The sequence below is a fragment of the Castor canadensis genome, chromosome 2 (genome assembly GCF_047511655.1).
Source record: "Castor canadensis chromosome 2, mCasCan1.hap1v2, whole genome shotgun sequence".
NCBI lineage: Eukaryota > Metazoa > Chordata > Mammalia > Rodentia > Castoridae > Castor > Castor canadensis.
The window spans coordinates 191,191,250-191,209,629 of record NC_133387.1 but is presented as its reverse complement, the minus strand read 5'-3'; positions in this window follow the sequence as shown (position 1 = coordinate 191,209,629).

Here is an 18,380-nt window from a genome sequence, read left to right as displayed (position 1 = left end):
TATTGCTAATTGCCCATTGGAAAGGTCACTTCCAATTTGTATCTCCAACAGGTGAGTTGGTTAGTACACGTGAGCTTTGCAGCTTTATTAGACGAAGTAGTCAGTATTCTTTCAGTTATAATAGTGATTAAAAAAATCCTGACTCAACCTGGTTTGACCAGAAAGGGGATTTATTGGCCCATAAAGACACAGCCTCACTGCTGTTCTTTCTATATTAGTTTTACCCTCGTCTGACTTCTTTGTGGATCTAAGATGGCTGCTAGTGAGGTATTTCTCTTACAGAAAACAAAGAGGATTCAGTTCAAAACTATTAATAAAAACCGTTCTTATTGGCAAAGTTAGGCCAGGATTGCCCTGTAACTCTGGTAGGAATTCACAGTTTCAGTAATCCAGGAACAGAACGACGACCAGGCTCACCCTTACCAGACTGTTGCTTACAACAAAGGTATGTAATTGATGTCAGCAAAACAACCACTATAACCTTATATCCTATTGAATATTGTCAGTTTTAAAACTTTGCCAACTCAATAAGCAAAAATGATCTTCCACTGCTGTTTTGCTTTGCATTTCATTGGTTATAATTGCAATTTAACATATTTAAAAAAAATATTTATCAGTCATTTGTACATTTTCTTTCATGAACTGTTTCTTGAGGTATCTTTCCCCAATAAAATCTTTTTTGGGATTTTAAATCATATTTAGGAGCTAAACATGTAGAACATCTGGTTGTTCATTAAACTCACCTAGGGACTTTCATAAAAATATACTATGACCCCACCTCAAAAAATTCTGGTTTAATTCATGCTAAGTATGTTTTGAAATCTCCCCCTGGAGAGTCTAAGTTGCTTCCAAGGTTGAGAAGTTTTAATCTTTTGAAACATCCTTCATCTCTCTACCTCCTCCACATCACACCTAAACTTTGTTCTTTTACAGATCACTCTAGAATCTTATAAGAGATAAGTGACTCTAGTAAGTGAAGCACATTGTCAGACTCTGGAAAATACAATATGAATATTCATGATCACTGACTATATATTAAGATGTGCAAGCAGTCACTTCTCTGGCAGAGTCAGTGTCATGGTCCTTAGACTCACAGGAACCATTCATTCCTGACCCTTTCCTTTCTGATTAAGGGAAAGATGTCCCTAAGAAACCCAACCTAGGGAGAGTATATATGTAAACAGAGAGCTGAACAGGAAAGCTTGTTGAAAGAAACATATTTACTTCTATGTTGGTTGTTTATGGCATTGTAGCTGGGCTTACAGAAACAAATGGTGTTATGCTTGGCTTATTCCCACTCTTAAAAGGCCCAAGGAAATGTAAGCAGACATTTCTTTTAACAAATGACAGTTCTTCTATTAAGGAGCTATTCTGCATTCATTTACCTTCACCATGTTTGGGGACTAGCAGGGTACTTGTTATTCCCAGGATGTGTTAAGTCAATGAAATCAGATGAGAAACTTTGTTCCTTCCAACATGGTACTGACAAATTGGTTGGATTTTTTTTTTCTAAATCAGAAACACCTCACTGCTTTGAATCATCAATCAGGAGAAAATGCTTCATAAATGTTCCTTTTCCTGCCCATAACTAAGAAAGCAATGTGTGTTTCTGTGTTCACGAGGGTTATTAAGGCCTGTGGATACCAGAGGAAAGCTTAGTATTCCAACTGAGTGGCTTCTGGCACTGCCTCGAAGAGTTTATTTGATAAACATGTGTACTTGAAATTTCACTCTATGCAGACACCGTTGATTGATTGTCTTTAATTATCTTATTCAATCTTGTAGATACATGCATAAGCTGTTTGCTCACTTTTTAACAAATTATAAAAGTATTTAATGTCTTAAATGAACATATAAGCACAATCATTGCAAAATAATTTCAACTATTACTAGATAGAAGTAGCCAGCACTGAGTGATGGTGACTTGGTGGCATTTGGTAAATAATTTTATTGTCCTCACAAAAAATAAGTCAAATGTATCTCAGGGACAGTACAGTGCATCAGGAAAGCCCTCCTCTGTAAAGACAGCATCTTGTACTTTACACATTTGAACTCATACTTGTATCCCTCCTCATCCAAAAGGTATGAAGAGAATGCCTCAATGACCTCATTATTAAAGCAACTTAAATTCACCTGTCAAGCCCAGAGCAGTATTTAGTTAAGAGAAAGGAAATTTTATTTTGTTTTTTGCCTCCTTGAGAGTTAAGAATAAAAAATGCAGATTTTTGAAAAATATAATCAGTCCCTGAGGAGGTTGCTCCTATCTTCACAATTTGAAGATCCAGCAAAGTGCAGCTAACTGTGCAGTTCAGGAATGAAGGAAAAAAATCCCAATTCTCAAAGAGGCAGCAGAGTTTATTACTGTCTAAAATTTCAAATGTCAAGCACTGGCAAAGCTGTGGCTGAGATTTTTCTTGTCTAGCAGACATGAAGGAAAAGCAGGAAGTAGTGCTGGTGATATTCAACATGATATTTTCTTGAGGTGAAAGGCAAAAATGAATAAGCTTCTAGAGCAGGACAGTGACCCAAGGACACTGGTACCTCCTGAGGCTCTTCATGAGGCACTTTTGCTCCTACCCTGTCTTCTGTGATATGCTTTTCTCTTCTATATTCTCTTCTGTGTGCTCCTTATCCTCTTTAGGTACAGGACAGGAGAAAGAGCAAGGGCTTGTGAACCAGAGAACCTGGGGCAAATCTCTAGCACATATATAACATGAAGACCACAGTTTAAATATTGTATTTAGGATTTTTGTTAAAAGAAGAGGCTTTTAGACACTCTCTACAAAAAGAGGAAAGGGGGAACTATGGGAAATAATGGATACGTTAATTTGCTTGACTATAGTAACCATTTCACTGTGTGTATGTATATTAAAGCGTTATGTTAGGGTTGGAGGAGTGGCTCATGGAGTAGAGCACCTGCCTAGCAAGCACAAAGTCCTGAGTTCAAACCCAAGTGCTGCCCCCCACCAAATCCAAACAAAATCAATGTTGCACTCCCTAAATATATACATAATAGTAACCTCCATCACAAACCTACCATGTGAACTTAAACAAGTTACTGGCATTTTGAAACGTAGTTCTTCAACAGCAACACGAGCATAAATAAAAGTAGTATTGCTCAAACAATACAAAGGGAGGAAAGAAGGAAGGGACAGAATGAAAGAGAAGTGGGGAGCAAGGAGGTTGGAGAAAGGGGGAATGGGATAGGGAGGATGAAAAAGAAGGGTGGAGTAGAGGAGAGGGAAAGAGATGGATGTTATTAGATGAAACATTTCTTCAACCAACCTTAATTCTTCATCTATTCCCTTTTCCTTAGCCTCTCTCAGCCTCTTGCCCTTTACCTAGACAACACTGTGCTCATTCAAAGCACAGCATGAAGACAAGAAATTGCACCTGTCTACTTGAATGAATTTAACTTTACAAGTAGTTGTCTTTATTGTAAAGAGAGTTGAACATCCAAATATTGTTGGGAAAGCCTTAGAGTAATTCATCTGCTGTTATCAGGCTGTTAGTTAGTCCCCCTACCCCTCACTAAGGTTTATAGTTACCATTGTTAGGTTCTATTAAGGAAGAAAAGTAAAACATAAAAGCAGAGAAGAGAGTGAGAGTGCAAATGAGAGGGAGAGAGAGACACACACAGAGGGAAGGGAAGAGGAAAAGACATCAACAGAGTCATCACAACTGTAATCCTCTCCTGTCCTGCCTGGTGGATGTTTTCAGTGGATGTTTTATTCCAACCATTAAACAAACTTCCAGAAGGACACTCCAGCAATGACAAGTCATGAAGAGGCTATCCTGAGCTAGTCCAGGAACTAAGCACATGGCTTTAGTGTACCTCCAACAAACAAATGACACTATGTGTTTCATTTCTTGACTACAAGCTTATTTTTAAAAGCAAATTTAGGAGTAGATGATTATTTTCTATTTGCAAACAAGGCATATGCATTGTAAACAGGGACTGGTGAGAAGAAGCTGAACTAGAGAAGGAAAGTCATTTCTTGTAACTTATCAGAAAGGATTCCTACCCAGACACCTTTAGCTCATGGCTATAGTCCTAGCTACTTGGGAAGCCATGATCAGGAGGACTGCAGTTCAAGACCAATCAGGGCAGGGAGTTCATGAAACCCTGTATCAACCAGTAGCTGGGTGTGGTGGTGTGCACCTGTCATCCCAGCCATGATGGAAAGTGCAAAATAGGAGGATAGCCGTCCAAGTCAGCCTGGGCAAAAAGTGAGACCCTAACTCCCAAGTTACCGGAGGAAAAAAGGGCTGAAGGTATGGCTCAAATGGTAGAGTGCCTGCCTAGCAGGTGGGAAGTCCTGAATTTGACCCCAGTACCACCAAATAAATAAACAACAAAAAATGAAAGCATTCCTGATAACCAGATGTGCTATGGGCATGAGTATTTGAATCTTGAAGAGAAAGGGGTAGAGGGGGAGAGGAGGACTGAACGAGAGACAGAGACACTGAGAATGGATGACTTATCTACTGGCTCTTTAATCATCAACTCAGAAGTAGTGTAAATCATTTCTGCTCAAATTTCATTTATCAGAATGGTCAATTAATCTCATCCAATCTAAGGGGAGAAGGAAACACAACACTTGATGGAGAATAACCACAATATTGGTAAACAACCTGTATGACTATCACGAGGGAAATGTGTGTTGTCCCAGAGACAAGAGAGCAGTGTTCTAGGCTCTAATAGAAGTTCGGAATAACTATAACATGAATTGAAAGGGGAAAAATTGTGAAAGCTAAAGCATGAGAGATCACTCAGACTCCTGTAAACTATACTTATTAACTTGGAATTTTATTTTAAAGGCATTGAAACATTTTAAAGTTTGTCATAACACAATCAGTTGAGTGTTTTAGAACAACACCCTGGCAATAGAAACAAGAGTGATTTTATTCATTCTTGTACAATGTATCAGGCACTGTGCTAGCTAGGTTGATGAAGAAATGGAAACAGACTGGATCCCTGACTTTGGGGCTTTAGACACAGTGGATTCAGAGAGAGCAATGAGGAGGCTGTTGCAGTATCCAGGCAAGAAATGCAAATGCACTGGAGTACAGTGTTAGGGCACTGGGAATGGGACCAGAAAGGAGTGGAAAGATTGAGGGAAAACTTACTGGGTATGGGTAGTGGAGGGGGAGAGTTCCACAACAAGATTCTCTTATTTAGATTGCAGGATGGATGGTGATATCATTTGTTGGAATGAGGAACGCTGTTGAAAGAGCAAATGTGGACAGGCAAGAGTTTGAATGAGTTCCATTTTGACCCCGTTTTGGGGCTCACACCTGGGTTCTTGTTTAGTGTTTGTTTCTATCAGTTGTATTTAACAATGGTTTTATTTAGCTGTTTGGGACATTGGCTTTCAGCTAGGTTTTTGGTTATACTGCCTGGGCATTTGAAAGATTCTCTGTCTTGACCCTGGCACTGGCCAGCTTTGGTTTTGGTATCCCATCCTTGCCTCCTCTCCTAAGTTTATGATGGTCAAAGAGGAAGCCCATTTTTTTTCTCTCCAAAAGTGAGAAAAGGTTCATTCAGATAATGTCATCTAGTGCTCACTCAGTTCAGAGACCTTTATGACATCATATAACTCATGAATGTTTTATGTCTTATTGCACAGTATTAACTTTTTGTCTAGGCTGGTCTCAAACTGCTATTCTAGCTCCGCCTCCCATGTAGCTGGGATTACAGGTGTAGGTGACCTTACCTAGCATTTTAACTTTAAATTATATACAGATTCTCAGACGTAATTAATCTGCTCCTAGGTACATACCCTAGAGAATCTCATGCACACAGGCCCCAGGCCCCATGAACAGGAATATGTACTGCAGAATTCTTTGTCATATTTAAATTTAAAAAATCTAAATATCTGTAAAAAGTGGAATATTTAAATTTTTGTAGTCACAAACAGTGTATCTACAGTAATGAACATGACTTAATCACAGCTTCAGCCAATATTACAGACAATTCCCACACACATAAAGATGAGAGAAGCAAGACAAAAAAGATTTGAAATATTAAATATCATTCTACTTAAATAAGGTTAAAATAGACAAGGCTAACATATTGTTTAGTGATATATACATGAGCAATAACTCATTATAAAGGAAAGCAAAAATATTATTTTTGCCTTGTCAGGGCAGGCAATACTTCTGGAAAGAGGGTTTGAGTAGGGACAAGGGAGAGGGCCCCCCAAGATTTGGAACTTCTGGGGAGTTTTCAATGCTCTGTTTTTTATGGATGAGTTGACTGTTCTACTTTGGTACAGAGGAATTAATGTAGGTTCTATTTTTAAACTGATACTGAATTCAAAGGTCAAGTATTGACTTAATTGGGTCTTGGAATCCCTATGCTCATCAGCAAAGGAGGTATGTAGTGGTAGGGTTAGATGGAGTAAGGGGAACAAAGGAACTGACTGGTGTTGGATCAGAGCCACTGGTGAGGAGATTAATCCAAGAGGATTCTTTGATTCACTTCCTTCTGGGATTGATACCTTCTTCCACTGGAATCTTAGGGTCCCATCTTTTCCTTTTTTGTTGGTCTTGCCCATGTTCTGCATCAGTGGAGCATCTGACTATTTCATTTTTTCTTTTTAATTTGATTCTCAGGCACAGTGATTTTCAGAGTGTTCTTTCTTTCACCAGAGGGTGGAACATGCCCAAAAGTTACCTTCTGCCCTGTATTTATGTAAACTGATGGTTTTCTAAGGATCTTTGTCTGGACTATGATCAGATACATTTCTTCTTTGTGAGTTTTTATTACTTTTGTTTCTGATTATTAATGTATACATGAGATCTATATGCATTAACTTATAAAAGACACTAAAATATAACACCAAATAAAGGAAAGCATGTTATAGTCATGTATGAAATAGTACCATTTATTTTTAATCATATATTTCTATAGAAGTCCATTTGTGTAGCAAAGCAGAGAAAAAGGCTTAGGAAGATGGACAACAGTAATTCTCAACTAAGGGGGTGGTTTTACATCCCCCAGGGACATTTAGCAGTGTCTGAAGACATTTTTCATTGTCACAATGAAGAGTTGGGTGCTACTGGCAGATCAGAGCAAGGCTACTACAAAACATTCCACAATGTACAAATCAGCCCTTCCCCCTCAATAAAAACAGCCATCCTGCCCCAAATATCCACAGTCCACTGTTGGAAAGCTTGGCTACACAACAAAATTAGTAACTATGCCTACTCTCCAGGGAAGGTACTGAAGAGTAACATATTTGAAGAATATTTCAGCTCTACCTGTAATGCTTGAGATCTAAATAGGATGCTTTTTGGTATTCAACACAATATTAATAAGCACAATGAAGCATAAAAGTAATATGTATCTATTAAAATGGAAAATACAGACAAAAATTTAAATTCTTCTAAATCCACTACCCTAATATTTTACATACGTCTCTAATCATTTTTCATGTATGTGTATCTGTGCATATACAGAATTGTTATCATGTATGTAGATTGTAGTAGGGTTTGAACTCAAAGCTTCATGGTTGCTAGGCAGGTGTTCTACCAGTTCAGCCAAGACCCCAACCCTTTTTGCTTTAGTTGTTTTTTAGGTATGCTCTTGCATTTTTTTTCTTGGCTGGCCTGGACAATGATCCCATATAGCTGGGATCACAGACACATGTTATCAAGCCCAGGCTTTGTATTGAGATGAGGTCTTACTTTTTCCCCAGGATGGCTTTGTACCATCATGTTCTCAATCTCCCTCCCAATTTCTGCCTCTTAAGAATCTGGATTATAGGTGTGAGCCATTGCACCTGGCAAAAAATAATATTTCTAAAGTGATGTCCTACTCTACATTAGGTTGAACAGTATTCTTCCACCCATAATATATTATAAACATTTTCCCCTGTCAATAAATGCTTTTTAAAAACAGAATTTTAAGTGATGGTGAAGCATTTACTTTATATGGACGTTCCAGAACTGCATTTCTAAATAAATTCAGGAATATTTTCAGTAAGGTAATGTTTATATGTTTAGAATATATTCAAGTTGAGACAAATTCCTGGAGCAAATAGGTTTATGGGGAGAAGAAGCTGCATTACAAAATACCAGCTTCAAACTTTAGTCCAATCATGACCTCTTTCTGTTTTCAATACTGAACTGAATTAACAGAAATTAATAGATAGCACACATTTGAAAATAGAAATCCGAAAGCTGGACGCCAACATAGAAAAGATACCACTTAATAATATTGTTACAGCAAGAAGCTTACTAAAATACAAGTAATTGCCACTTGTGGTTTAATTATTCCATTTTCTCAAGAACAGAGTTTGGAGCTCAAGTATGCATATTGGGTAGCAATTAACCTTCATAGTTATGTAGAGGACACAAAATAGCTTGTTTAAATATCTCCCTTCTTGAAATGCCACTAAAATGAATTAAATTCTAATTTTCTATTCATGGATTAAAGCAAATTGCTCATTATGGCCACGTGAATAGAGACCTTGTGACAAGTGGGAGGACACTGGGGTTAGAAATGACAGCCGGCAAAGAAGTTTGTGACAGAGGAAGGTGAAGGAGCAAAGGCCTTCCGTCCATCATTGGCACTTTCACTACCTTCCTTGTGCTTGACTTTCCCACACTTGGGCAGGCCAGTTCATTTAGCCCTGGTTGGCTTGAAAATGCTTTGAGGTTCTGGTCTAATCCTCATCTGCCCATGCACTTGACCTCACATGTGCTCAGAATAACCCCAGCATTCAATGGAACCATTGGAATTTGTTTTCAAAAGTGCCATCTACTTAGAAAATATTTTCATTCCCCTCTGGCAACAAAATTATAGGGTAATGATTCTATTGAGAGAAGGCAAAACTGTGTAGAGAATTAAGTTTTGTTGACAGGAGACCGATGAGCTGTAGACACATTCCAGCTGTGGACAAATCACCTAACCACTCTATACCTCTGTTTCCCCATCTGCCCAATAGTCATCACACACTAATTCTCATTTCTTGTGGTTCCTTGAAGGATTCGTGAGGTTGTCTTAGCTTGTTTGTGCTATTGTAACAGAACAGACTGGGGTAATTGGTAAACAACAAATATTGATTTCTCACAATCTGGGGCCTAGAAGTCTGAGATTAAGGTACCAGCAGGTTAAATGTCTGGTGAATTCCAAGATGGTGCCTTGAATGCTGCGTCCTCCAAAATGGAGGAAGCTTTGTTATCACAGAAGGTGAAATGGCAAACACTGGCAAACTTTCTTGGTCAAACCCTTTTATAAAGGCATTAATCCATTTATGAGGGAGAACTCATGGCCTAATCACCTCATAAAGGCCCCACCTCTTAAAATTATCAAATTGCCAAGACTCAGATTATAGAGAAGACATATTCAAATCATAGCAGAGGGGATAAACATGGAGTATAGTGGGCACCTGGTGTGTGCTCAGTCTTTTAGGGTGTCACAGTTCTGTCCTCACTCTTCCTTACCCAGCAGTCTGAAATGTCTAATTCCCCAAATGAGGAAAGGCTACAATAAGCTGGAGGAGTGTATAGAGAAGACCAAATGTGTTGCCTGGGATGGTGTCATGGAGAATGACACCATGGCCTCTTAGCTGCTCTCTAAGATGCTCTGACCCAACAACTCTTGGGAGCCCTATTTCTTAGTGGCTTTGCTCTGAGCTTGACTGAGAAAAATAAATATAGGCTAATTTATTATTTCTTCCTCTTTTAGGGAAGGAAAAAATGACTTTCTGACTGGTGCTTTTAGGGGAAATTGGCATTTAAACACTGATTCATCCAATATTTATCAGATACTTTTTCTCTGGGACAATATGAGATAGGGAGGTGAATAAAATGTGGACCCTACTGTGAGAAACCTCATGGTTTATTGAAGTAGGGAAACAATTGAGTAGACTGCTACAGAATGATGAAAGCTATTAACAAGCAAAAAAACAAAAAAATCACTGACCTCTTTCTCTAAGTAGCCATTTCCTGCTTTCTTTCTAAAAAAAATCTGACTCTTCTCACAGCTGCTGGTAGAAGACAGAATATTAACACTCAACATACAAAAGCTGTGGCTTGAATTCAAATTGTTGAACATCTAGCAGAAATTTATTTTGGAATTTTTAAATCAAATACTGTCCCAGTCTCTCAGAAGGCTGGTCTTCACTATACTTGAGTCACCTCCCCTCATTATCTGCTGAAAGAAAAACATATCAGAATTAAGGAAAAATTAATGAGGTTTGACAAGGATCCTAGGACTTACACCCAACGTGTGAAGCACTGATTTCTGGACATAAGTCTCTATAAGGCTGCTGTGACAAATTTCCTAATTCTGTTACTATTTTTGCTATATTTTTGGTTGTATAATCTATTTTGATTGAAGGCTGAGATCTTTTCTACTTCTATTGATTGCATAAAAGTGATTCCTTCTTGGCTTTTCCAGGGAACACTGTCACAGAGGATTGGTAGAAATGTGGACACCAGAATGGTACCTAGAGAAGAATCATTAACAAGTTCTACCCTCCTGAGATTCTCAGGCCATAGTGAAGCTTCCCTAATAGTGTGAGACGCCAATTGATTCAGACACAGAGGGTATCTTACAGGAATGGTTTGAGCACGAGCACCCATGCACAGGCCCAAGAAGGATGAAAAGTTCTTTGCAAATAACTTTGCCTTAGAGTAAACAGAGAATCTTCCCAGGGGATAATAAATACATGCACACTTTAGAGTGGGGAATCTGTTCTTTCCATGTTGATCGCCCATATGGATAGACTATGCAAATTAACCTCTGGGAGCATGCATGATAGTCAAATAAGTCTGGCCTTTTTAATGATTGAGTTATCTGACAGGAGGAATGACTTCCTTGGATCTTGTCCTCAACTGCCTCCAATACCATAACCAGAGCTTTATAGTTTTTATTTTCAGACCCGGCTTTTCCCTGGGCTCTAGAACTAATTATATTCTTACATCTGGAAGAAATGGAAGGATTCCCGAGTTCTGTATCATGTGCTTCACTCTAGCCCTACTCTGATCTGGTGCTTCAGATGCCCAAACACTTGCATAGACAAGGATTTTAGGAATTGGGTCTCAACCTTAGCATTTTTATTCACATAGATTAAGGAGTTAACTTATCCCCTGTGTTAGACAATCTTGCTATACACCAAATTTGAGGTCCATATGGTAATATCATAGTAGATACTTGAAATTCAGAGCTAATGCCTTAATGCAGTCTTCCCTGGTCTTGGAGGACATCTATCTGCAGTCCATAGCTGGCACTAACAATATATCTAATATATACTGTATATTGGACCAGACCCATTTCTCCTATCTTCCTTAATATCCCACCTAACAAATTGTTTTTTCCTGGTGAAACTGGTACCAGCTCACCTGATTTGAAATTTATTCATTCAAAACAATGTTCACTTGAGCATCTTGGACACAATAGTGTATAAAACATAGGACATTGTCTTCACATGGCTTTTTGTCTAGTGAAGGACACAGACAAGGAAATGGATAATCTCAACAACATGAAAATGCAGTAGTGGGAAGTGATGCATGCTTCAAAGTGTTTAAGGAAAAGCTGGCATGAACTTTGATATCTTGGAGGAAGTCATATTTAAGCCAACATTAGAAGATGAATCCAGGCAATGGGCAAGATGAGAGAGAAAGGTTAAGGAAGGAAGAAGAGATCGCATAATTCCTACAGAGTCGAACAGCAGGGGATGAAGAAAAAGAGTGCATGGTCTATTCAGTCATTGAAAATACACTTCAAAAGGTGAGTGATGAGAGGAGAAGCTGGGCAGTTTCTAGATTATATAGGTAAGAAGTCGGTCCCTACCCAAACAGCAATGGGAGAGCCTTAGAGCATTTTTAGGAGGGAAGTGGCAGGCCATAGTCCTGTGTACCTCCTAGCACTGGGCTTCTAAACTGGTGTATATGATTTGCAACTAAAACCAAGTTTCTGGTGGCCAGTTATATCAATGTGTCATGGAAGGCTTTTATCAAAATGGACCATAAGAGCTTTGTTTATGTCATATGGACAATATTCTCATCTTGACACTGGGTATGGATAGTTGCACTAAAAATATCTCTTTCACTTAGGGACCACTGGCAACTTTGAGTGCCAATAATTTCCTTATTCTCTCTAATGATTGTGAGGTATATTTTGAAATATCAATCCATAAAAGGACCTTATAGTGGGAAATGGAACCATATTATTCTCCACATGTCATCCTCAGAAAGAAAACACTGGTGTCCACTTAAAATGCCTCACAGGTCATATGAAGTCTTTATGATCATCATTTCTAATAGCTAGCAGGGAAAAGACTTGTGCCAATCATCTATGTCCACATCCTTCTGGTCAGACTTTATTTTTAAATATTAAAAGGCAAGCAAATCTGTAAGCTCTTCTTTAAAGACATTATATCTACCACTTCATTCTTAATATTTAAAAAAACCTGCTAACCTCTAGGTAACTTATAAAGTATAAAGAATTTTTTTATTCTTTTGGAGAAAAGTAACCAAAACATTTGAACCAACTCTTAATGAAAAAGAGTTACTGTAACTTCACAATAAGATGCTATCGCCTGCAGTATATAGATGTGATCTTTCTTCACTTTTCTGTTCCTTACTTGAACCTAGGATGGGTGACTAAGACATAAACTGCCTTTTTCTTCTTATACATATGACAAATGTGCTTTCTTGTCTCTCTCTCTCTCTCTCTCTCTCTCACACACACACACACACACACACACACACACACACACACAGAGCCAGATGCCACGCAGGTGACAGCTCCAACTCCTTGGAGATTTGGGGTTTTTTAAAATATAGGGAAATTTAAGCAATTTCACTTTTCTCCATTATTTTTTTTAAAATGGTTCAAGAAACACAAGGTATTATACTACTAAACAAATGTAAAACATTTTTTTCAACTGTATATCACAGAAAATTAAGCAAAAATGAAGAAGGGAAAATATGTATACATGTTTATAGACATATAAATAATATGTATACAGCAGATAGAGGCATTTGAGGAAAAATAACTCAAGACAGAAAGGCACTGAGGGAGATCCACAGAAACAAGTTCACAGAAGAGAAGTGAAAAATCCAGAAAACCAGAGAGAGAGAGAGAGAGAGAGAGAGAAAAGGTGCCAGTAGCCTATAGGCCTCTGACCTTGCTATCAGCACAGCTTCAGAGCATCACTACTGCCTTCTGTAGACACCTGCCAACATTCCAATGCACTCTTTACCACTTGAAGGTCATCCTTTTTATAGGATGCAAATAACTTTTTTCTCTTTCTATTTACAAATTTCAAATTTTAAAAGAATTTTTACCTAATAATTAAGATAAACTGGAGCCTGAGTTCAACTTCAGTGGCCATTGGTTTCCCCAGAACTGCTGTCTAGAGCTCTGGGATGCAGTGTTTCCCCCACACTATTTGTCGTTGGTACTGCCATTGTCCTTGCTGTACTGGCCACATTCTGGGCAATGGCCTTCTCTTAAGATCTTCGGGTAAGACCTATGCAGATGATGTGGTCCCTTATTCTTGTCACTGCATCAGAACCCTGCATGCAGCTCTCTGCCGTTTAGCTGCAGAGAGCTAGACAGGATGTGGTGCTCTCAGGAGTTATCATAGAACTTGGTCTATGGTAAGCACTAAACAGTGATGTTAGCAATGCTCAATAAATTAAGAGCTGTACTTTTTTTTTGTGGGACTGGGTTTTGAAGTCAGGGTTTTGCACTCTGAGAGCAGGTGTTCTACCACTTCAGTCACACCTCCAGTCCATTTTGCTGCGGTTATTTTGGAGGTGGGGTGTCTTAAACTATTCGCCTGGGCTGGACTTGTACCACCATCCTCCCAAGTAGCAAGGATTACAGGCCTGCGCCACTGGTGCCTGACAAGAACTATACTTTCTTTTTTCTTTTTGGTAAAGCATGAGACTTTATCAAAAAGAATAGAGTGGGAGAGTAGAGCACCCAGAGTTGGGAGGGGGTCCCAAGAGAGGGTGCCCCAAGAGCTATAATTTTTGCTCCTGCTAAAATATGAACAAAACAACATACATAAATATGTTATTTACATTCCAGGTCCCATTAATTTAGGATGTGTTCAACCAAAGATAATACAGAAATATTATGTTGACCAGTTCTTGAAATAAACTTGGATTTGGGGGTATTTATTAATCTCAAATATTTTTAAAGATATAATTTTTAAATCCAGGGATGTGATTGTACTTTGTTCTCCAAATATTTTTTTATCTCATTTTCATTTTAAAATTGGAATGCTTGGATATCCTAACTTAGAGATAGAAAGTTAGACTGATATTCTTACTGGGTACACCTTCAGAGCATAACTTTTTTTCCATGGGAATTTGCAAATATGTGTTCTGAGTGAATGATGTGAGTTTGAAGACAGTGGGAAATAAAGTGGACACATTTGTATCTTGGGACTTTTTCTATAATCCCAAATATATTATTAGCTATCAGTTCCATTTTCAAGCTTCAGTGCAACTTCTTGACAAGAACTTTTATTTAAGTATTTCTCTTCTCTCTGAAAGCTTTTCTAATATAAGATTTAAGATTGAAGTATTGTAATGGCCTTCACTGCTTTTTTTCCCTTTCCCAGCCACCAGCATCCATATATAAGAGATTAAGGAACTGGAACACAGCCAATGCACTGTATTTCCATTTTCTACATTTTCCTCATCCCTGTTCAACTTTCAAGGTGAGATGAGGATGTTAGAAGGGCAAGTGTACAGTCCCTAGATGGCAGAACCCAGAAGACAATGATTTATTATTGTTCTGTTTGGAACAGTTAAATCAAATTCCTCAGTAGGATTTCTGTGTTTCTTATCTGTGTTTCTTTCTTTAAAGAAATATATGTTTCTTGTCTAATCCTCATTCTAACTTTGAAAGCCTGAGGCAGGGCAAATTACTATGTAGCTCTTCTTGCCTTTTCTTTCTCAGCCTATAAAAGCCTTGCCCTCTCAGATTTCTCAGAGCTTCCATTCTTTCTCCTGTCTCTCACTGACTGCTTTGCATAGAGGAAGAATAACTCTGCCTAATTTGTGGTATGACTGGAGCCTGACATCCACTGGCCTAGCTTATTCCATTTTGAGTTTATGTATCTACAACTTTGCACAAAAGTGACCTGAGTATCTTGGGCTTTTAACCTTTCTCTGACTTGCTCTTGCTCTGTGTGCTTAGCAACTGACAGGCATAGATTACCTTGATATCAGCTTAGTATCTACATAGTGATCCAAAGTCTCACCTCAGACACTCATAAGATCTATGATTTTTAGTCACTTCAGACTTCCCCTCCCCCAAAATCTTTATTATCTCCATTTTCAGATATGGAAAATGTACCAAAGCCACACTAGCTAATGAGCCAAAGTAAGGAAGTTTGAACCCAAGCGTATATGGATCCAAACATGGTTTTTTTATTCTTACTGCCCTATAACACAGATTCTGTAATTCCTGTGCCAACAGTGTGGTTGGGAGGCACCAAAATACATTTTTCTGGCTTAAAAGTCAACTTATTTTTATACAGGGAGATAGGAAAGAAAGCAGTGGCCCAGTATGCCTTTGTTCTGTTTCTTCTTCCTGTTATGCCTTCCCTAGAGAAATATAGGTTCTTCACATCTGAAAGAATCTTCACAAAAATCTCAAAGAATTTAGTACCACAGGACCTTCCTCATTACATTGTGACCACTCAAATGTAATAGATTTTGCCCAATGCTCTGATACCCATTCTACAAGAGGTGCTGCCTAATTGGAGCATGAAGGAGAAAATCTAAACTGCTAATGCTTCACATTAAAAAGTGTACCTCACTTATAATAAAAGTAGACAAAAACATAGAGGGAAGTTATGGTTATTCCTTTCCATGGTCTTCAGAACCCAAGTTTGTTTGTTCTTTTTTTTCTTTCTTCCATTCTTTGCCTATCTCTTAGTCATTTAGATTGGCTGCTAGAGCTCTAGCCATCATAGAAATCAGGAAAGAAGAGAGGGAGACAAGAATTTTCCTGATGTTCCACCAACTTCTTGTATCACACTGACACCAAGACATCAGGGAAATGTATCTTTTCAGCTGGGCATACTATAACACAGAATAAAACTAGCATTCAATAGTAAGGAAGGGCTGCCATGTTTTATTACTCTACCTATCACTCAATTGTGTTCTATAAGCACAAAAATGTGTATATTAGATGAATCCATCTATTTCAGGTACCTCTCATGAAGAAGTCATTTATACCTTTATATATTCAGCTTAAGAGCTTGTTAAGAGTTACTGGTTTGATGTTATGGAAAAATTGTCTCTAAAATGTTAAGTTAGAATATACACATATGAAATAAGTGTTAAGTAATCATCAGTTTGAATTCATTATGATTCTGGAGTTACCTACCGGTCTTCTATCCCTAGGGAATTGGAGAGACAGTTTTTACTTGACATATGAGACTAAAGTCTCTCCTTGTGGTGCCTTAATAATTTTTGTTACTCAATAGTTTGTGTTTATCTGCATATATATAGATATAGATATAGATATAGATATAGATATCACAGCTCATGTTATGAGAAAAATGCACTACCTGTTAAAGTCATAATTTTCTGAAGGCCAAGAGCTAACTTGGCCTACAGATGTCTCCTCAAAAAGAATCACCCCTTTAGAGATGGAGGAGCTCTCTTCTGCAGTTATGAGACTTTAAACCTATAACTGTTGTCATGCATCTGTCTTGTAGGGACAGCCAGCCTAAAAGAATGGAGTCCATAGAGGGGATGAGGACGAGAATGTCCTAAATGTGTGCCAATCTCCTGTTATCTCCTGTCCTTGCTTCAGTAAACCCATATTTTCCTTAGGCCAATATTGATTGACTTTTTGTCACTTGGAACCAGAAGCATGAATAGCACAGCCTGGACAATCATCATGTCGCAATATTGTGATGCCTCACACATGCTAGTCAGGCACTCTACCACTGAGCTACAACCTCCGCCCCTGTGATGCTACATTCCTATTACTATGGTTTGAGTGTTTCCACCTTCTACTCATATTGAGATTTAATCCCCGATATGAGCATTAGGAAGTTAGACCTGATGAAATCATTTTAGGTAGGGGAGAAAAGGGATGAGGGAGAATGATGGTGAGGGTGAACCCAACCAAGGTACGTAAAGTAAACGTACATGGAGATGTCACAATAAACCCCCTGTACAACTAATATATGTGAATAAAAGGTTTTTTAAAAGTAAGACCAGGTGGAACCTTTAAGAGGTGATTGGGTTCTGAGGATTCTTCCTTTATGAATGGCTTGGTGGGTTATCTTAAGAGTTAATCTGTTATAGAGCTGGTTTGGCTCTGTCTCGTGTATGCCCCACTCACTAGAGTGCGATGCTCTAGGCTTCCTCAGGACTCTCAAGGGAATCCCCACCAGAAAGAAGTCCCTGACCAGATGCAGTCCTTTGATCTTGGATCTCCCAGTCTCTGAACCGTGAGCTGAATAAACCTCTGTTCTTTACAAGTTAGCCAGACTGGGTATCCAGTTACTGCAACAAAAAAGTGGATTATGATGTTTACATTTTGGGGTAAAAATCTTTTTTTCTAAAGGTTATTAACTAGACTTGGACCTAAGCTATCCAGACTACTCGTGCCCCAAACCTCTCAAATTTCCATGTAGTTGAGGTCACCTTGAGAGATATTTCATGCTCCATGACTCCCAAAAGAAATAACCATGGAGACTAGGCCTTTTCCATCTCCACCTTGAAACTGGAAATGTCAGTCTACCACAAGAGATATGAAGCCAGGGTCAGATATGGAGAAGTGCTTTCTGCTTTCTGCCAGGGAAAATGATTATATCAGTCCAACAGACTTAGAAGATCATAGGTGTAATACAGGAAGGAGCACAGCATTCTAGGAAGTATTTGCAGTCTTCTGTAAGCAGACGTTTTCAACTCAAAACAGAGCAGCAAGAAATATTAACCACATTTGAAAATGTAGTTTGAAAATTGTCTTGTGCCTTACCTAGCAGGACCACAGTCTGAAATGTGGGAAGAGCACATATTCTTTGCCAAGATATTACATCAAGAAAATCACAGGTCATCTGGATCGCCTTCTAAAAGCACAAGTTCCAGCATCTTCTCTCACTGACGCCATTTTCACTAAAGAATTGCATTATTTTATGCCTTGTTTTTCATCCTCCTTTATATTTTCTCCCTTACCTCACAGCCAGTTGTTAATAAGCAATAAAATGAGCACAAGAAGACAACAGGAAAGAGAAGCAGAGAAGCAAACACCACAGATAACCCCAAACAGCACAGACTTTCCCTGAGTAATCAAGAACTGCTGATTTGTAAAATTATAGTGCATCCTAGAGAGAGGCTCTTACTTTCCATATTCTACAGTAATTACCTAATCAATAAGC